Source organism: Triticum urartu, chromosome 5A (genome assembly GCF_056163025.1).
Source record: "Triticum urartu cultivar PI428250 chromosome 5A, HENAU_Tu73, whole genome shotgun sequence".
Classification (NCBI taxonomy): Eukaryota; Viridiplantae; Streptophyta; class Magnoliopsida; order Poales; family Poaceae; genus Triticum; species Triticum urartu.
Window position 1 is genome coordinate 358447959 of NC_141877.1, and position 22466 is coordinate 358470424.

Genomic DNA, 22466 nt, shown 5'->3' on the forward strand with positions numbered 1-22466 from the left:
ACTTTGGGCCCATGAGGCCCAATAACCCCCCGGGGGTTTCGGTAACCCCCCGGTACTCCGGTATATATCCGATAACTCCCGGAACCATTCCGGTGTCCGAATATAGTCGTCCAATATATCAATCTTCATGTCTCGACCATTTCGAGAATCCTCGTCATGTCCGTGATCACATCCCGGACTCCGAACAACCTTCGGTACATCAAAACTCATAATATAACCGGCATCAAAAAGTTAAGCGTGCGGACCCTACGGGTTCGAGAACTATGTAGACATGACCGAGACATGTCTCCGGTCAATAACCAATAGCGGAACCTGGATGCTCATATTGGCTCCCACATATTCTACGAAGATCTTTATCGGTCAGACCGCATAACAACATACGTTGTTCCCTTTGTCATCGGTATGTTAATTGCCCGAGATTCGATCGTCGGTATCTCAATAACTAGTTCAATCTCGTTACCGGCAAGTCTCTTTACTTGTTCCGTAATACATCATTCCGCAACTAACTCATTTAGTTGCAATGCTTGCAAGGCTTAAGTGATGTGCATTACCGAGAGGGCCCAGAGATACCTCTCCGACAATCGGAGTGACAAATCCTAATCTCGAAATACGCCAACCCAACAAGTACCTTTGGAGACACCTGTAGAGCACATTTATAATCACCCAGTTACGTTGTGACGTTTGGTAGCACACAAAGTGTTCCTCCGGTAAACGGGAGTTGCATAATATCATAGTCATAGGAACATGTATAAGTTATGAAGAAAGCAATAGCAACAAACTAAACGATCAAGTGCTAAGCTAACGGAATGGGTCAAGTTAATCATATCATTCTCCTAATGATGTGATCCTGTTAATCAAATGACAACTCATGTCTATGGTTAGGAAACATAACCATCTTCGATCAACGAGCTAGTCAAGTAGAGGCATACTAGTGGCACTCTGTTTGTCTATGTATTCACACATGTATTATGTTTCCGGTTAATACAATTCTAACATGAATAATAAACATCTATCATGATATAAGGAAATAAATAATAACTTTATTATTGCCTCTAGGGCATATTTCCTTCACTACGATCCTGGATTCAGCGGCTATGGGATCGCTTAGCTTCAGGCCAGGGAGAGATCCCTGCTCGGCTCGCTGGTGCTGGCAGCGATGGTGCCCGCGGGTGTCGTTTTCCTCCAAGGAGGCGCTGCCAAGGCCTTCTTCAGCTGCGCCCCTCTTCGAGCTGGGGGAAACCCTAGGTCCTTGTCTCTCGGACCGGATAGTGATCGAGCCTCGACGTCGTTCTCCTTCTTGAAGGCACTATCTTGCTCGCTCGAGGTGTCTCCGGTTTTGGCTCGGACGATGTTGTAGTTCTCGTTGGTTTGGCAGCGCCGCTCTTGGCTCGGTTCTGGTAGGTTTAGCTACGATGTATCTTCTGTTTGGGCCGAGCATCCTTTGTCTCTCTGCTCCGGGCACCATTTTTACGCATGTCTGCATTCGTGTCATGTGTTGTACCCCTGTACTGATTCTTTTTCTATCAATGGAATGATATGCAAGCTTTGTGTAGTTGAGAAAAGAGAACACTTAGGGCGTGTTTGGTTGTCATCTACCAATTTGCCCGCATTGCATGCTTGTCCTCACGGGCGGAGCCAGAAATTTTGTGAAGCCTGGGCAAAGTTTGAGCCTAACTATATAATCTAAAATTCAAATTTGGTGGTTGAACCAACTTTTTTTCTTGATAGCGCCTTTTTCAGGTAGGGACCAAAAGAACTGGTTTTTGAAAAATCTCAAAACTTTCGCCTTTTTTTGGCTCGAAAATACTTAAACAAATTGTGAATTCAAATTCATTTATCAGCAAAATATATAGTATTTTACCTTATCCAAATCTCCTTGTGTTCTAGCAGTCAACATTTTTTTGAAGCCTGAACCGTAGTACAATAGTTCTACGGTATTATATTAAATAAAACAGTATGTACAAGCAACAAAAAAAGAGGAAATAAAAGCTAGCCAATACCAAGTCTGGGCAACATATAAGAAATTAGAGGTTTGCTTCAATCCAGTCTCTAATCTTTACTGTTTTACTAGGTTTAGCTCTATAAACTGCCGCCATGAGAGTGTCTTTCAAGTAGAATTCCCAGGTCCTCAGGTGTGGTGCGGCATTCCTAAAATTTTGTCATTTCGGACTAGCCAAATGCTCCAACAGCTTGCCAAAACGATATCAAGAGCTATAGCACAAGGAAATGCTTCCATTCTGATGCAAATCTCATCCAAACTGGAGATGCCCCGGGGCCAGTGCAGAAGAACCTTATTCCAACAAGACCAAGCAAAACCGCAATCCCAAAAAATATGTAGTGACGTCTCTTTCATATGTTCATCACAGAGGGCATAGTTATAGTCTTCCAGGTACATGGATCTCCTTTTCAAAAGATTCCTTGAGTTAACTCTGTCATATAGTAACAACCAAAAGAAGAATTTGTGCCTTAGTTGGGCAGCTGATTTCCATAGGGCTTTGAACACTTGATGGCAACTGTTGGGACTTATCAAGCTTTTGTACATCTTAGTGACTGAAAAACCTTGATTTGTCCCAAGGGAGCTCCACTTATCTCTGCCTTGAAATTGACTTCTATCTAGAAGTTGATTCTGAATCTGCAGGAGCTATTGGTATGCTTGTGCTGACAGAGGTAACTGAAAGATCTCTTCAAGGTTTGATAGGTCCAGGATTTGAAGCAACGACATGTCTATGTTTATGCAGTAGGATGCCAGCTGGGAGTGGCTGCATTGCAATTCTGGACCTGCCCATTTATCTTTCCAAAAAGCAATGGTACTCCCAGAGCCAGCCTCACATAAAGAGTGCTCTTTATAAATAGGAAGCAGTTTGAGGATAGCTCTCCACCAGAAGGACCCCATTGCTCTGCCATCAGGAAGTTGCTGAGTGTAATAAGATTCCCAAATTATCTTTACCCAAGGTATGTCCTCTCTGTTCATGAATTTATGTAAATACTTCAGCAGTAGGGCTTGATTATGAGTTTCAATATTAAGGACACCCAGACCCCCATGTGATTTGGGAAGACATGCTTTGTCCCAGGCAATCATGGCCATACCTCTCTCCTATGACCCAAATTTCCTCCAAAGGCAGTGTTTTAAGTAGGAGTTGATCTGATGGATTACTGACTTTGGTATCATGAGAGTGGACATGAAGAAGGTAGGCATACTGGAGAAGACAGATTTGACCAATGCGAGCTTATCTCCAGTAGACAGTAAGGTGCTACAACCTGACAGTCTGGAGGCAATTCTTTTGAGCAGAGGGGAGTAATCCTCAACTCTGGGTTTAGTCAAGCCCAATGGCAAACCCAAATAAGGCAGAGGGAAATTACCAATTTAACAACCCAAAAGATGGGAGAGATCTTGCATCTTGAGGACAGGGGTGTTGATTGAGATCAGAGTGGATTTATCATAGTTGACCTTTAAACCACTGTAAGCAGCATAGTGGAGCAAAAGGTTCTTCACATGTTGTAATTGAACAGGTGAGGCAGGTAGCACCAGAAGAGTATCATCTGCATATTGTATCACAGGGAAGGTGGTGCATGATTGGTGTTGTAGAGGAGCTTGAATAAGCTGATGTGCTAAGGCTTCATTCAGCATGGATTGCAATAAGTCTGCAGCTAGCACAAAAATAAGAGGGGATAGAGGATCTCGTTGTCTGACACCTTGCTTACAAAGGAATTGCTTGCCTGGCACCCCATTAAGCAGCACTGAAGAGTAACCAGTGGAATAGATTTGCCTGATCCAGTTGATCCACTTGCTGCCAAAACCTCTTGCTGACAGAATATCAAATATGGTGTTGTGATTCAAGAGGTTAAAAGCCTTTTCAAAATCTAACTTTAAGAGCACAATCTCCTGTTTAGACTGATGACATTGATGAATGTATTCATATGCCCAGGCAAGGCAATCTTGAATGCATCTGTTATTAAGGAATCCATATTGATTTTCATGAACCATGTTCAACATTAACTTCTGCAGTCTGTTTGCCAATAACTTGGTGATGATCTTTAAAGTGCAGTTAAGCAAGGAGATAGGTCGGAAGTCCCCAGGGGTGATGGCAGATTCTTTTTTAGGGATCAAAGTGATAAAGGAGTAGTTAATACTCTAAATGTCTGCCTTCCCTTGAAATAAATCAAATATAAGTCTGTAGAAATCAGGAGCAAGGATGTCCCAACAGTGTTGTAGGAAAGCAACATTGAAGCCATCAGGGCATGGAGATTTATCAGCGGGTAACTTTTTAACCACATCATCAATTTCTGCAGTAGTAAATGGAGATTCTAGGTCCTGCATGTTTGAAGTTTGTGGAACCAGATGATGAAGCTGAAGTGGGTTGACTACCTCAGAAGAAATGCCCAATCTGTTTTTGAATGCTCTATAAAGAACATTAGCCTTAGCCTGGTGCTCCTGCACTTCTGCACCAGATTCATCCAGGAGTACTGCAATGAAGTTATTTCTACGCTTGATAGTTGCTTTGGCTTGAAAAAACTTGGAGTTTGCTTCACCAAATTGAATGTTTCTAATAGTTGCCCTCTGCTTCCAATAAATTTTCTGGAAGTGCAAGTTTGCTCAAGGTGCGCTTTAAGAATGTCTCTTCCCCATTTTTCTTCAGCCGACAGGTCTCTGAATTCCTCTAAATGATCAAAGAACAAAATGACCGCATTAGAATTGCTGATGGTTGTTTTTAGGTCAGATAGACCCCTAGACCAATTTTGAGCCCTTTCCTTAATCTTTTAAATTTGGCAGCTATAATCTTTGCACTATCAGTCTCTTGGACAGGTTGTTCCCAAATGTCTTTAACCACATTTTTGAAATCAGCATGTTCCAACTAGTAGTTTTCAAATCTAAAAATCTTGGATTTGGGGATAGAAGTTCCAATCTTTATGACACAGGGTGTATGATTTGACGTGGTTTTGGCCAGAGCAGTAGCCATTGTGTCAGGGTAACTAAGAGCCCAAGTTTCAGAAGTGAAAAACCAGTCAATTTTCTCCAAGAGTAGGGCATCTTGCTCCAGGTGAACTCTCTACCTTTAAGTGGGATCTCAACCAATGCTAGCTTACTAATTGCATCATTAAACTGCATCATATCTTGAAAATTTCCACCCCATTTGTTCTTGTTAGATGGATACCTCATATAATTGAAATATCCTATGACCAGCCATTCCATATCATCAGCTATCTGAAAATCTTGAAACCAATTGAGAAACTCCACTCGTTTATTTGATTGACAAGGGCCATAAATATTGGTAAGAGCCCATTTGTTCCCATTAAGTTTAGAAGTAAACTCAATGGTTAAGGAGAAATCATTTCTGTGGATAGTCTGTCCTGTGAATAACTGGTCGTTCCAAATTGTGATGAGACCTCCAGAAGCACCTACTGACGGCAGAAAGTCAAATTTGCATAGTTTTCTCGGGCAGAATTGCTTGATGTAAGAGCTATCGAAAGATTCCCTTTTAGTTTCTTGCAAAGTGAGAACCGAGCAGTCAGATTCAGAGATTTTATTTGCAATCGCCAACCATTTCTTATCATCATTAATGCCTCTAATATTCCAATTTAAAACACTCTAGTTTTGGTTCATTTAGGGAGGAAGTGAAACAGAAACAACACAGGACTTTACTGCTGAAACTCGGGCACAGATGAAAAGCAGTACACAGTTCATAACTAGCAAGTGTCTTACAACTGTTCAACATCATGTTCACAGATAGCAAAATACTCCTCTTGCAATACAAAAAGGAGTCATAATCCATGGAAAACAGGAACATTAAAGGGATCCATGACTAGCAGCCTCAGCTCTTGGAGCTGCTCTTCTCTTTATTCTCCTTCTGGCTGTGCTTCGAGACAGCAGCTTGTTTCCCTGTCTTCAGTTTCTTAGCACCCTCAGTTTGAGGTGCGCTCTGCCCTTCAGAGATATTGGCCTTGCAAAAGGAAGAAACCAGGTTTTTAACCACTTTGGTAGACACTGGAGGTGGTTCAGCATGGCAAGGTAAACAATTTTTGTCCATACAAGTTTTCTTTCTAAAACCTTGGTGTAATTCCAAAAATCTATGACTTCTCCTTACCTCTGTTTCAACTAGAGGCCGCTTATCCTTCCTCTTCTTGACAATGTGCACAACAAAGGTGGAGGAGGCCGAAGTGCCCACCATAGATGTAACACTAGTTGGAGTAGCAATCTTGCTCTGAGCATCTTCATTCTGCAGGAGACATGAGGGAGCTATGAATGAAACTGGCAGTTCTGGTATCGCAAAAGGTTTGTGAGTCTTGGAATCAGAGGCTTGCACTATATATCCCCAGACTTTAGACTTTACAAATTGCTTTGCCCACTCAAACTTTTCTGGTGAAAGTAAAAGAATAGACAAGAAATTCACCCATTCAATAGGCACTTGAATTACCTCTTTGTTGTCTGCCTTAGGAGAAAAATTCTCCTTCCAAATCTTTGCACCCTCTTCTCCCAAAAGTTGCTCATCTGTAGGTATGGTGGAGACCACACCTTTCTCTGCAATCATTGGATCTATGTCTGGAGTATGAATCAGAGTCATACCAACTTGAATGTCCGTGCAATTGTCCTTATAAAGAGGTTCAGGGAAACCAGGGGGTGCAGAGGTGTCAGAAATCTCACCTCCAGGAGAAATACCAAGTTGTGATGCTTCTGCATGTGACTCAGATAAATGAAATGCTTCTAGATGAGGTGCATACTGCTCTGCAGTTTGATGATCAGTACTGTGCCCTTGAGAATTATTCTGAACATGGTGCTCTGCCAATTCCAACTGAATGGGATCTATGAACTCTGCTGGGCTGTCAACTTGATAGCTGGCCAAGATTGCTTCCAGATTATGATCCAGAGTAGGAGGTGGCATGGCCCTTGGTGCAATCTGTGGTTGAGGCAGTTTAGGCTCCTGCACCCGGGGGGGGGAGCACAACTGGTAGTCCCTCTTGCATATTCAGATCAGGTAGCACCTGAATCTGTTGCATTGGCCCATTGGCCGATTCTGCAGATGGAGCTGAATGGTGAGAGGCTGCCAAAGACAGAGTAATGTTGCTTTGGGGATCTACTTGCTGAAGGTGGTCTTGAATGATCAGAGCGTCATGTTCTTGTAAAGGTGCCATAAGGTCATTAAGCTCAAGGAATTCTCCAGGGTGCAGTTCCTGGGCAGCCAAGTTAGGTGGCAGTGCCCAGTGCCCCCACCAAGGGAGATCCTCATCCACTTCCATTTCCTCCGCAGCTACCATATTGTGAGGGAGTGCCAACTGTAACTGAATGTCAGGTTCATTCAGATCAGGAACAATTGGGTCTACATTAGGATTATGCAGTGGCAAAGGACCAATCATATGATTCATTTGGTTTGGATGAAAATTTGCTTGTTCAGGTACAGGATGAGGATTGCCATCTGCAGCAATGGGGTCTTCATCAGGCGCCTCCGCACCCAGAATGTGATCTTGCAGAATAATCACAGGTACTGTCTCAGAATCTGACTGAAAATCATTACCTTCTCCAATGACAATGCTTGCCGGGATGTCACTAAGAGATTCAACTCTGACCTTAATCAACAGACTCGCTCTATTACTTTTCACTCTGTCCCACTGCAATAAGATCCCAAAACTACTGACTGCATTGAAAAGTTCATGCATACAACGCTTGTCAAATGGGAAACCACAGAGCAGAAGCCAAACTTCTCTGTTGAGAACAAATCTACGCCAGTTCAGACCCTCATTGTGCTTTTGAAAGACAAAGTGCACATCTGTATACGGATAAGGACCGTTTTGCACCAGATCATCTCTATCAAAAGTGTTGTTCAACCTAACGTAGGCTTGACCAAAAGGGCAGGGAGCAATTTCTGAAAAACCCATGTGTTCGACATCTGTGAGAAATTCAGAGACTACCTCTCTGATGTTGTTGAAGTGTACCGGCAGGTCCGGCATGGGGATGATGGAGACGATCGCCCATTCCTCATGAGTCGGCTTCACAGCGCTAGCAGCAATGCGCACACGAGACGACCTTCCTTCAATCTCCAGCGCCTGATGTCCTGCGGGGATGAAAGGGGTGGGATCGAAAGGAAAGGTTGCCATTGCTGGTAGATCAGAGTTTGTGGATGAAGACGATGGCCGAGCAAGAGGAAGCCGGACTAGGCATGAAGGGGTAAGACTGGCGAGGTTGGAGGAATTCCTAGCGGCAGCGTAAAGACGGGCACCTACCGTAGGGGCAGCAAAACGAGGAAGGCAACCCGTTGACAGGCGGCTGATTGATTTGACTCGATAGGAAGGTGGTGGATTGCCTCGGAATCTCAAGGGTCATGTTGGGCCGGAGGACGTTTCAGGCGGAGATGGGCTGGCCTTGTGGAGTGGGCTGCGCGGATATCCCCGATTGGCAAGAAAAACAATCTTTTGCAATGTGACCCCATTTCTTACAGGCATGACATTTGATACGGTTTGTGCAACTGGGCCTGAAGTGGCCTGATTCCAGGCAACGAACGCAGAAAGGCTGACCTTTCTGGTTGGGCCTGCGGGTCGAGTTTTGAATTAGCGCATTTCCCTCCCTTTCATTGAAAGTCGCTGATGGCTCGAAGCCATGATTTCTCTCAGGCGCGGCATCACCGGAAGAAACTGTCGCATTAACTCAGGAGGAAGAATTTGATCTATTGGGGAAACGAAAAATAGCAGGAGATTGTAGTGCTTGAGCATAGGATTTCCTAGGATGCGAATTAAACACATGTGTCCATGCATCCGCTTTCTCTTTGAGATAGAGATCAAGCTCTGCTTCTGAATTGGGTCCTCCCTCCCCAAAGAGTAAGAAATTAGCGTTGAATTCTGGAAGAGATATGTTACCTCCTTTGATAATGGTGAGACCAACTTGTGAGGAAACCCAGAACTTGAAAGACCAATTTTGTAAACGCTCGACCTTGTAGAGCGATGCATAACCCCCGAAGCAGGACAGAAGAATGGTGGCAACGGACTGAACAAAGAGCTAGATCTTGGATCTTGTGAACTCCACCACCATAGGATATCCTTTGGTGGTGTCATCATCCTCGGCGTTGGTGCGAACTCCCCAGACTCTCCAGATCTCTTCCTGGAATTCATGCCCCTGGACAAAGTTAAGACTGGACAGAGACATAGCGAAACCTAACAATGGTGGACGCCACACCCGGAGTGGATTGCGGCGGGAGGAAGAGGAGGTTATGGGGCCGCCGTGGCCGGTGTGAACGACGGCGTGGATAGCAGGGTGGCCGCCGTGGCCGAAGCGACCAGCGACGGGGCTCTCTCTAATGGGTGGGTTTGAGTCCTCGCTAACCCACCATGGCATAAAAAATTTAAACACTAAAATCAAGCTGGCAAGATTGGTAGTCCGCAACGCCGAAACCACTTCCACGAGGCTAGGGGCTATGTTGTGTTAAAATACGAATATGGGTCACCCAAACATGAAGCAAAAAAAAATCTGACAAAATATCCGGTAACCAGTCAGCTTTTTAAAAAATTGACCATTAAAAAAACCTTGATTTAGATAGACAACATATAAAATAGTACAAAACTCCTGAGCCACAAATCTATCTATATTAATAATGAAGTAAAATTGTTAACACAGTAGTCATACAAATGTAATTCTAAAGTGAAATATCCTTAATGACCAACTCTCCGGCTCTAATCTTAAAATATAGACCTAAAAATAAGTCTATCAATCTCACCTAATAACGAGGGGGCAAGCAGCCGCCGGATGATGATGCAAGCCATTCCTAGGATTGATCTGCTGCGTAAGTCAGCTTTATAAAATATTAACCAGCAAAAAAGCCTTGATTCATATAGACAACATATGAAATAGTACAAAAATCCTGAGCCACAAATCTATCTACATTAATAATGAGGTGAAAATTTGAAAGTCGTACAAATGTAATTTTAAAGTGAAATATGCTCAATGACCAACTCCCCAACTCTAATCTTAAAATATAGACCTAAAAATAAGTCTATCAATCTCACCTAATAACGAGGAGGCAAGCAGCCGCCGGCGAATGATGCAAGCCGTTCCTAGAATTGATCAGCTGAGCAGGTAAGCTTTTTAAAAATTTGACTAGAAAAAAAGCCTTGATTCACATAGACAACATGTAAAATAGTACAAAAATTCTAAGCCACAAATCTATCTACACTAATAATGAAGTGAAATTTTGAACATAATAGTCGTACAAATGTAATTTTAAAGTGAAATATCTCCAATGACCAACTCCCCAACTCTAATCTCAAAATATAGACCTAAAAATAAGTCTATCAATCTCAACTAATAACGAAGGGGCAAGAAGCCACCGGCTGATGATGCAAGCCGTTCCTAGGATTGATCCGTTGAGCAGGTCAGCTTTTTTAAAAATTGACTAGCAAAGAAAGCCTTGATCAGATAGACAACATATAAAATAGTACAAAAATCATGAACCACAAATCTATCTAAATTAATAATGAAGTGAAATTTTGAACACAGTAGCCGTACAAATGTAATTTTAAAGTGAAATACTCTCAATGACCAACTCCCCGGCTCTAATATCAAAACATAAACCTAAAAATAAGTCTATGAATCTCACCTAATAACAAGGGGGCAAGCAGCCGTCGGCTGATGATGCAAGCTGTTCCTAGGGTTGATCCATTGAGCAGGTCAGCATTTTAAAAAATTGACCAGCAAAAAAACTTGATTCAGATAGACAACATATAAAATAGTAAAAAAATCCCTAGCCACAAATCTATCTACATTAATAATAAAGTGAAAATTTGAACATAGTAGTCGTACACGTGTAATTTTAAAGTGAAATATCCTGAATGACTAACTCCCCAGCTCTAATATCAAAATATAAACCTAAAAATAAATCTATCAATCTCACCTAATAACGAGGGGGAAAGCAGCCGCCGGCTGATGATGCAAGCCGTTTTTAGGATTGATCCGCTCCGGCTCAGTCCATTGGCGGCAAAGCACCCAACCCAGACCAGGCTCCGCTCGCCGTCGTCCCATCTCCAATCGACCCAGGGCGTCGCCGTCTGGAACAGCCAAACAAGCGGGACCGCGGGGAGGTGGAGCGAAAGCCCGGTTCTTGTTTTTTGAGAAAAGATCGGGGTGCTCGTCTCGAGCAAAACAACCGAATACACTACTGGTTAGGCCTAGGACGGTAGCCCAGTATTCCAGGCCACCTAACCCATTCATTACTGATGGAAGGAAGCCTGTTATTAGCTGATTAATGAAGCACAACCCGCCTAGTTGCCCGAGTAAACGACGATGCATTAACGATTTTTCCCTGGGCCATCGTAGCAGGCGTGTGCCTAGCGAGCCCGGGCAAGTGCCCAGGGTCATCGGGCGGTGGCTCCGCCACTGCTTGTCCTATTTGAGCCTGGCTGAGCAAAAACAGGCAAAAAACAAACATTCGCACATTGTTTGGCTGCTCGCATCTAGGCTTTCTGCATTAGGGGATCAATTTTGGCATGACTATTTGGTGTCCTGTATTGGCCTGGCACATGCAACTACACGGTGTTTGGTTGTATACACGAGATATGATTAAAAGTTAACAGCTACACATGGCGACTATGGTGGATAGCGGCGACGATGCAAGCAACTAATTCACCGAGTCGCCACAAATAAATGTTGCACGGATGGATGAATAGAAGGGCGATGAGGTAGATGACAAAGGAGAAAAAGATGCAGTGCGCGCGCCATGGCAACGGCGAGTAGCATGTAGCGTGCACAACAAACATGTTGATGGCGCATGAAGGCGCCGATGGAGAAGGCGAGCACCTAGCGACTGCTGCCATTGTAGAAGTACAACTCCACCTAAGCTCTACGCGCGGCCACATTCATCAAGTAGTTCGACACCTGCAACGAGCCAAGAAGCCCATGCAGCATTAGCACAAGCGACGATGACGACGGTGATCTGGCTGCCGGAGCGCCCTACATGGCGTTCCTGCGCCTTGCAGAGAAGCAACACGTGCGGTGGTGCCAGTGTAGTAGGACACAAGATATGAGGATTAGAAAGTATGAAGGAGATTAAGGAGTGTCACTAAAACACATCACACAGTTCATGAGGAAGATGCACATCTACTCGTCTACAATCGTCAAAACAGAAAATATGCAACACAAAAGTCGTATGAAACTGCGAGATGAATCTATTGGTCAAAGAAAATTTCAAATGGTCAACCGTGCGCGAAGAATTTGACAAAATTTGTCCAAAATAGCTCCAAACATGATCACGAAATTGAGCATTTACGATCGACGAAAACTACGAACGGATCGCCTGAACGGAACTATAACATCTATGCGCATCTTTTTCGTGTAGAGCTTATCTCAAATCGAAGCACTGTTGTGTAGATTAGAAGGGACAAGAAAGAAAAAGGATTAGAGAGCAGTTTAATGGAGGGAGGAGAAGATAGCATGCACGGGCTATGTACTAGCTCTCATCGCGCTGGCATACTCTCGTGCAAGGGGGCTCATGATGTGCGCTTGATGTGGCTCAACTCAGCCTGGCTTTCTGGAAACTGCCGATTCGACAGTTCCTAGTGGAACTGGCTGGGAGTTGCTTTAAATTCCGTGTGATGCAGACCCAAGTGAACGCAGGCTACCAAATAGTCAATTTTTTTCCTGCGTGGGATCTGGTTAGCCTGTATGCGGGCTATCAAACACACCTTAACACTATCACTAGCACTAGCCTTAGGAAAGATAAAATGTACAGAGTTCAGAGTTGGACCTTTTTTGAAACTTCAACATAAAATGAATCAGATACGAAAATATTTTAAAAAATTGACGCTTTTCCATGAAGATGTCCGGATGCTAGATAGCATGAAGCCTTTGGTAGAGGCCGCCGTCGCGCCATTCAAAATGGCACCCGAGGACAGGGCGTGGCGCGCCCGGTCGGAGCGTCATTAAAAGTGTCATTTCTAAAATATTTTCAAATCTGATTTACTTTGTGCTGAAGTTTAAAAAAAGGTCAAATATGAAGAGATGCTTTTTGGCTCCCAGGCTTAGATGAGCCCGAGAGTGAACAAAAAAATCATCAAAAATACTAAATAAATTCAAAAGGAATAAAAAAATGTGAAGAAAGATGAGTGAGTACGTGATGTCCGTGCTAAATTTCATAGCATTTGAATGTGCTCTCAGTAAAAAGACAAATTTGGAATCTATGAAAATTTTACCGTTTGTGCATTGTTTGAACCCGATTTTCATTTTTTTCTAAGATCTACTCATATGTCCAAATGCTTTGAAATTTGGCATGCACCTCACGCCCTAAAATATTCCACACAATTTTTTTTTATTTTTTTAATTTTTAGTATTTTTTTAAATTTACTGCTCACCGGGTGCGGATGAGCCCAGGCTCAGAATTAGGTATTCATCAAATGTGTCCATACTGACCACCCGAGGCTGACACGATAAAATCTTGGGTCAATATCTGCTTTTCCCGGGGTCCAGCCAGGGGCAGCCTAAAAAATTGGCTGAGAGGACGAGCGGATCCAAAGACCCGGCTCGTCCTGCATTCGGCAAATCGGTCCGATGGGATGTCATTCATGCAGGTTATTGAAAACAGCCAAAGGCGGACAAGTTCGGTTAGGCGACAAAGATGACCTGATTAGTGATTAACTTTGATCTCACGTGCATATATGCATGCCGTTTTTGTGCCGGCGGTGAACCGGTAGAGAAAATATGAGCCGACCCAATGTACACACGTATTCTGCTGTGAGCCAGGGCTCGGATAAAAACGTGTGCCACCTCAACTACGGCTCTTGCACGCTGCTTGCTTGAAATAAAGGCGCGCATGTTGGTTACCAAATTGGTTTGAGAAGCATGTGGATTTTTCTTTTCTTTTTTCCCACACAAGGACAAATGGGATGAGATCTTTTATCTTCTAGCGGTTTAGTTCTGAGATGAGAGTAAACGGCTGTAGTTTTAAACAAAAAATTGCCATCTATTTCCTTCGTTCCTAAATACAAGTCTTTTTAGAGATTTTAATATGAACTACATACGGATGTATATAGACATATTTTAGAATGTAGGTGCACTCATTTTGCTCTGTATGTAGTCCATATTGAAATCTCTAAAAAAACTTATATTTAGAAACGGAGGGAGTATGATAGAAACTGTCAGGTCGCTCTGAAGAAACTGCTACCCCTTACAACTAAAAATGCAAGCGAAATCATTCGCAAAATGCTATCTCTCCCCGACGAACGTTCGCTAGCTAAGAGGGTCCTTTGTCTTTGTGTATGCATCCATCAAACATCTAGATAAATCCAGAACCAGCCGTATCATAGTTGATTCTGCAACTTGATTACCATTAATTTCTGGAAGGGGACGAACTAGGATAGACACAATATTCATGGTGAGAAAATAGATGAATTGAAGATGGGTGGTACAAATCGAGGCCGAGGAATCTACATGTATACTCCCTTCGTTCTTAAATATAAGTATTTTTAGAAATTACAATAAGGACTATATGCGGATGTATATAGACATATTTTAGAGTGTAGATTCACTCGTTTTACTTCGTATGTAGTCTGTGTTGAAATCTCTAAAAAGACTTATATTTAGAAACGAAGGAGTAGATATTTCCACCAACAACATAGCTCACAAGACACATCTTACTTTAGGGCACTGCGTTTTGGCTCCAGGAGCATAAAGAATGATTCTGATTATTATTTTTGTACATGTTCACGTTAGTGTCTAAGGTGTGCTTGACAACTTCCATGTGAAACCAGAAAACCCAAAGTTCGATGGTTTAGAAATACAAAAAATTGGCGTCCATGTGAAACCGTCCCATCATCCCATGTGAAACCAGAAAACCAGAAAACCCATGTGCAGAAACGTCACGACCCATGGGACGACTTATGCCCGTTGTGTGGCGATGTCGAAGATGCAAACCATATTTTTTTCAAGTGTATCTTGGCACAATTTTTGGGACTATGTTTGTGACGTTACTACGTGCAGCTAGGCACCTGCGTCCTTCGCATCCTTCGACAGCCTAAATGGGAGGCTAGCGGGCCTTTCACGCAAGATAGCTTGGTTGATTTTTGCGTCTTTAGCTTTGGCTCTTCAGCATATTAGAAACAAAGCCATAATTGAAGGCATCTTTACTAAACATCCAGCTAATGCATTGGATAATGCATTATACAAAATGACTATTTTCTTACAGCTGTGGAAGCCATTGAGTAAAGCCACGGAGGCATCCTCTCTTGATATGTTACCCAACAAACTTCAGGAGCATGCACAGATTCCCAGGGAGGGAAGCAGCGACCAGGCATGCTGATCTTCATCCATTGATCGTCATGCGTCTTTCGTCTTTTATCTAGTTTGTTTCGTTTGTAGTCGGCCTATGTGCCGTGGCCCTTTGGGTCTGTATCGAACTTCCACTTAATTTCTTGTTGTCGATCCTTGTTATAACCCTTCAATTCGCTAAAGCTAGGCAAGCACCTTTTAAAAAAAAATCTAAAAATCTATTATAGTACTTAAAAAAACGTAAAGTTTCATATTTCACTTTTCTTTTCACCGCCCCTTTGTCCAACTTTCCCCGTAACATAATGAACCATCTTAGTTTAGTTACTTTCTGAACAAATTTCACTTTAATTTGCTTACCAAACTTCATCAAAATATAAGGTAAATCATGGATAGGATTTGATAAAATTTATTCACACAATAGAATTAATATGAGCAGGTAAATCACAAACTAACTTACTAGAATATTTATATATTGTTGCAATGCGCGGACATTGTTCTAGTAAAAAAAAGTTACATACCATCCGGCATCTGTCTGCCCCTAATCCGCAGAAAATCTCTACTACTTAAAAGGAATGTAAAGTTTCATGTTTTACTTTTCTTTCCATCACACATTTGTTCAACATTTTCCATTATGATGATCAGTCATCTTAATTTAGTTATCTTCTGAATCAATTTTATTTTAATTACTCAGCAAACTTCTCATCAAAATATAAGGTAAATCATGAGCATGATTTGATAAATATTTATAAACATAAACACATTGACATAAACAGATAAATCAAAAACTAACGTACCTAAAATATTTATATTCCATTGCAATGCATTGCCCTAGTAAAAACGGTGCGTACCATTTGGCGGCTGTCTGCTCCCCCAATCAGCAGAAAATAGAAAAAGAAAAATAAGGGACAAAGAAGTTACCCACTGTCAACTTGTCAAGCGATGGATTATCCCTGGCGCGTGTGCGACCGATCAATGCCAACTTGTCCAGCACACTAGGAATCGTCAACGTTCAAGATCAAGATGGTTTAGCCGACGGTAATCCAGAGCGCGCACGGCTCCAGAAAGTTCCACGCCGCGAAGGTACCAGGTGACCTACCACCGTCCGCGTCACGGAGATTTTCCAACGTCACCGGACCGGAAAGGATCTCCGGTTTCCGCAGAGTCGAGTGGGCGAGTCCAGCGGCTGATGGACCATTCGAGCAAGAGCGTGCTCCAGCGGGCGACTTTGCGGCGACGATCATGGACCGGGACCAGGAACAAGAGCGTTCGGCTGCTTCGATGTCTATCTTTTGTTCCTCGCGCTGGTGTTTGATTTGACCGGGAGTTTAGCTCCAGCGGTCAGTGTTAATCGTATTGTCCACATTTTATACCAGTATTTGTTACTGTATAGTATTGGTTGGGGAGAATGTACCAACGTGCATCATTGGGTACGTAATAACGACGTATCGAACTAATTATCTCCGTTTTCTAACCTGAAGTGTACATTTAGCGCACGTGCAGGATTGCCTAGGGTAGCTGATTTTCTCTGTTCCCTCATCTCCAGTGTACTTACTTTTCTTGAGTCGGCTTTGATTCAATTGTTAGTCCAGCTAAATTAAATGAGTTTTTTTTTGTCAAAAAGGAGGACGGCCCATGCGTCTACATTAGGACGATGCATACAGTCATACACATATTATTAAAAATGCAAAATCCAACAGTCAAACAACATCGATCCGAAAATAAAGCGACAAAAACCCGAGGCCGCATGACTTACGCGACAATAAGTCCACCAGATAGCTACTAACCCTATATTACAACATAATATTAAAACAAAAATACACAACTCTTACACTACGCCTTTAAGAAAGAATCGTCGCCATATGCGCCGATGATGGCGAGTCCAACACAGGTTGAACTCCGGATTCTTATCCCCGAAGCAAAGCTTCAACCCACCACCTTCAGCAAGTAAATGACGCAACCCCCGTCGGCATAGCCTGATCAGAGATCTTGCCCTTCCATAGAAATACATAAAGCCATCATTGAAGTCGTATGTACCATCATCCCTTATCTGGCCACCGACGCCTTGATAACCGGATACCACTAGACAAGACACCAAACGACAGATGTCTCATACCGCCTGCCTCCCACCACTGTCACACCACCTTTGATCTAGTAGCAACAAGCTAAACATGAGACCTCCGCCAGAGTCATCATGGAGCATGTGCCGGTAGCAGGCATGACTTGACGTCCCCGCATGAGACATCGTGTGTAGCATCTGCCGGAGGCTTCATCTACCAGTGGTAGGCACTGCTCGACGACTCTTGAAGAGATGCATTTGTCACCTACCAAGCCGCATCGAACCCAATCTGCTGATGGAGGGATGTCCAATACCGCCACCAGCCACAGAAAGGCCATCACCATCTTGAGATCCATACTCTGGGTCGCCCACGACCTCGGAGTCCGCCGCTGTCAAAGAAGAGAGACCGCTGCGCCGATTCGGGTGCTATAGGGAGCACCCATTGCCGCGCCAGCCGCTATCGTCACCCATACAATGGCAACTGCCGCCACGACCGTTAGATCCATCTACTAGGCCCCGAATCCCTCGCACACCGCCCCATGGCCAAACACGCTTGACCTCTCGTCGTGCTGACGAGTAGGCCACCACCAGATCTGCCGCCCGGGGCTACTGCCACAGCATCCGCCGCCATGCGAAGACCGATGCAGATCTGATCCGGAACAACGCATGTGCATCATGGCACACACGGCCGAGATCGGCCAGCCGCCCAGGTGCCATCGTAGCCAACGCCAACAACGCCCACGCGACGCCCACCATCATCAAGCCACCGCGACACTCAATTCCCTCCGCAGGCCGAATGGCCCGCCGCCATCTGGACCACACGAGATCCAGCCCAGATGAGCCACTGGGCAAGGCGTTGCACCATCTTATCTAGCCACGGCTATGGTGGGCTGAGCCGCCGCTACACACGGGCCAGACAGATCTGACTCTGCACACTAGCTGCCTGCTCACGAAAATCCCAGTCGCCACCATCCCCGGAGCAGGCGTGAGCTTTGCCGACGGGCTCCTCCGACAACGGCTAGGCGAGAGGGAGACAGATGGGGAAGGTAGGCCACGGCGGTGAGGGTTTCCCCCATGTCTCCAAGGATGGTGACACGGGGGCGGGCTTGCTAGGTGGGTTCAGCATTTCACGACCTATCATGCCTTGGGTCGTGTCAAGCTCGGACCAATCAGTTTAGCCAAACCCATTGTGCCATGGCGACACGACATGGGTTCCTTGACGGAGCATGTCGACGGGTGATCGTACAGATCAGAGCTATGATGCAATTCCTAGATTGTACGATCAGGGGTTAAAACACTCCACACACTCTCTCTCTCTCACACACACACATTACTTGGGTTGAGGCCACCACGAGGTATATAATACCCTACTCATGCTTATAGTGTTCTTCATATATCGATTTCTTCACCAAGAAGATAATGGAACATCATTTGGATCCACAGAGACTTGTTTAATACTCCCTCCATCTCAAAATAAGTGACTCAACTTTGTACTAATTTTGTAACCAAAATAAGTGACTCAACTTTGTACTAAATTTAATACAAAGTTAATACAAAGTTGAGTCACTTATTTTGGGACGGAGAGAGTAGTAAGTAAAGACATAATCATATCAACCTTTTCACTCAGTGAGGAAATTTCCTCAAAAAAGTTACCCTTTTACTTGTTGGAGATCTTCCAAGGGTGATTCCCATAAAGGTTCCACCTGCAGCTGGGTCTAAAACATTTCCTAGACATAAAGTTTAGTTATACATAGAAAGTTTGTACTACCATCCAGATACTTAAACCATGAGTAGAAAAATTCTTCAACATAGTTTTCATCATTTCCCAAGATTGGGCAACATATTTTTGATCAAGTTTTTAAAAGTTTATTATTTGATTTCTTGTTTTGCAGGAGGATAGTACTTTCCCATAAAACCATCTTTGCATTTTGTCCAAGAATCAATCCTTTTAAGTAAAGACAATAACCACTCCTTAGATCTACCTCTTAAAGAGAAAGGAAATAATTACAGTTTTATAATATCACTCTAAACTTCTTTATATTTTTGCATATCACATAATTCAACAAAATTATTAAGATGAGCGGTAATATCTTCATTATGGATCCAGAAAACTGTTCTTTCGTAACAAGATTTAGGAAAGCATGTGTAATTTCATATGAATCCATAATAGTGGTGGGAGGATCAATATGAGTGCTAATAAAATCGTTATTACTACTACTACTGAAACATAGAGCTTGGTATTCTTAGCAATAGACATGATTGCTAGAATGGAAATAGTAACTAAAGTTTTTTGATACCTTTTGAAGATTTTTTAGCAAGCAAAGAAGCAAGCAAACAAAATATTAAAGTAACTAGGAAAAAAAAGATAACAAGAATGCAGTGTGGTAGTGTGAAAGACATGGTTGTTTGTAGAAGAACTCCCCAACAATGACGCAAGAAATCTTGCTCGCTCTCTTGTAAAAGTGGTTGGGTATCCCCTAAGTGTAAGGGTGATGTAACCTAGCAATAAGTATTTTCCTCGATTAGAGATCCAAGGTTTATTGAACCAGAAGGAGTTCTTCAACAAACAAAGTCACTGGTACCTGCACACACACAAAGAAAACAAGCTTGCCCCCAACACGGAAGAAGGTTGCCAAGTTTATTGTCTTGCTAGTTACAAGAATAATTGCACAGGATAATGATAGTTGATAGATAGGTAAATGGTACATCAATGAATAGTAAATTGTAACAAAGATTTCAATACTGGAGAATACACCCTAGGGGCCATAGGTTCACTAGTGGCATCTCTCTCAAGCATACAAGTGTGATGTGGTGAAAAAATTACAAGTGAATAACGATTAAATTTTAACATTTATATTTATGACTATGATCATTCATGGCATAATCTCGTGTAGGCATTATGTCTGTGATATGTAGACCGTTGTCCAACCACATATACTACTAATACTCCACTCACTACAAAAAATACACTTCCGTGATGATACGTGTTTGCCACAGTAGGTCACATTTTTTGCCATGCATGTACATCCATGATGATTTTATGACAGAATCAAGATAGTCATACATGTGCTGTCGTAGAACTGTTCCATGACAATACCAAAATTATCATCACGAAAGTGCCCACTTCCATGACGATAAATGGCGCGTCATGGAAGTGCTTTCATCAAGGGTAACCAACACTTGGCATCCACCGTAATGGGTTGCCGTTAAGCTATCGAGTTCCGGTTTGGATCCGATAACCCGTTAACAGCCCGGATCAATGGGGATTTTCCACGTGTAAAATCTTCATTGGCTGCAGAAAACACGTGTCAGCTCACCGTTGGGACAGATGTCATCCAATCATTGGACAGAAAGCACCAATGATACGTCGACGCGTGGCACGGCCCAACAGAGGCCCATTCCTGTGAAAAGGCCGGGCCCCGTTTGACTTGGTCAAAAGATAGCAGGCCGGCCCACGGAAAGCCTGTTAACGGCATGTGCGCACATAGCCCATTTACAGCCCGCTAACCCAGAGCCCGTTACGGCCTATCCGAATGAGGCCCAGTAGCGTCATCTGGGCCATCCAAATATGATTCCAACCCGTTGTAACTTCCGACCCATGTATGGCCCATGACGTCTTTCGGCCCATATGAGGCACTTTGTAACTCTTGGCCCATTAACGGCCTGTGGTGAAACTGGCCCGTAATGAATAGTATATCGCTTTATACCCATTAACGACCCATTATTCCATCGGGCCATTTCAAGCCCATGTTATCTTTCGGCCTTCTTAGGGCCCATTCATTCTTGGGATCATTTCCAGCATTCGGTTACTTATGGCCTGTTACTAGCCTTTTTGCTTGTGGGCCAAATTCAGCCCGTGGTTACAGTCGGCCCGTTTGTGGCCCATTAATCCGTCGGGCTGTTTTCATAGCGTCCTCAAATACGGCCGATTAACGATGGCCCATTATGGTCGGCCCATGAACGGATAATTCCAACTCTAGCCCGTTTAAGGCCCATAATGCGGTCTGTTATTGGCCCATGTTTGGCCAATTAATGATACGGCCTGTAGAAGGCCCATTGATGCTACGACCCATAGAAGGCCCATTGTTTCTACGGCCCATAGAAGGCCCATTGTTTCTACAGCCCGTAGGAGGCCCAGGGTCACTACAGTAAATATGTAACCCATGGTTATTGTGGCCTATGTCGGTGTGAAAACCGGCGGATCTCGGGTAGGGGGTCCCGAACTGTGCATCTAAGGCGGATGGTAACAGGAGGCAGGGGACACAATGTTTACCCAGGTTCGGGCCCTCTCAATGGAGGTAATTCCCTATGTCCTACTTGATTGATCTTGATGATATGAGTATTACAAGAGTTGATCTACCACGAGATCATAGAGGCTAAACCCTAGGAGCTAGCCTATGATTGTGATTGTTGTTGTCCTACGGACTAAACCCTCCGGTTTATATAGACACCGGAGGGGGCTAGGGTTACATAGAGTCGGTTACAAGGGGGGAGATCTACATATCCGAATTTCCAAGCTTGCCTTCCACGCAAAGGAGAGTCCCACCCGGACACGGGACGAAGTCTTCAATCTTGTATCTTCATAATCCAATAGTCCGGCCAAAGTATATAGTCCAGCTGTCCGAGGACCCTCTAATCCAGGACTCCCTCAGTAGCCCCTGAACCAGGCTTCAATGACGATGAGTCCGGCGCGCAGATTGTCTTCGGCATTGCAAGGCGGGTTCCTTCTCCGAATACTCCATAGAAGATTTTGAACACAAGGATCATGTCTGGCTCTGCAAAACAAATTCCACATACCACTGTAGAGAGTATATTATTCCACAAATCTAATCTGCTACAACTTTTTATAACGTGACATCACGCTATGGCCCGGTCATTATTCGAACCGTTTTTCTCAACCAGCTACCGCACATATTGCGAGGCGGTTTTCTTGGCACGTCTTGTCAATACGGGTGTGGGTAACCCAACCGCGCCATCAATCACGACGCTTGGGGAATAAGCGAGTTTACCAGGCAAGTGGGGAGGCGCAGAATCCCTGCTGCCTTTATAAGGGGATAATGACTCCCTTTCGCACCCACGCTTTCTTCTTCCAGATCCATTCACCTTCGCCCGAGCTCCAGCGCCCGAGCGTTGTCTTCTCCGCCCACAAAGGCCTTCCGAAAATGTCCGGATCTG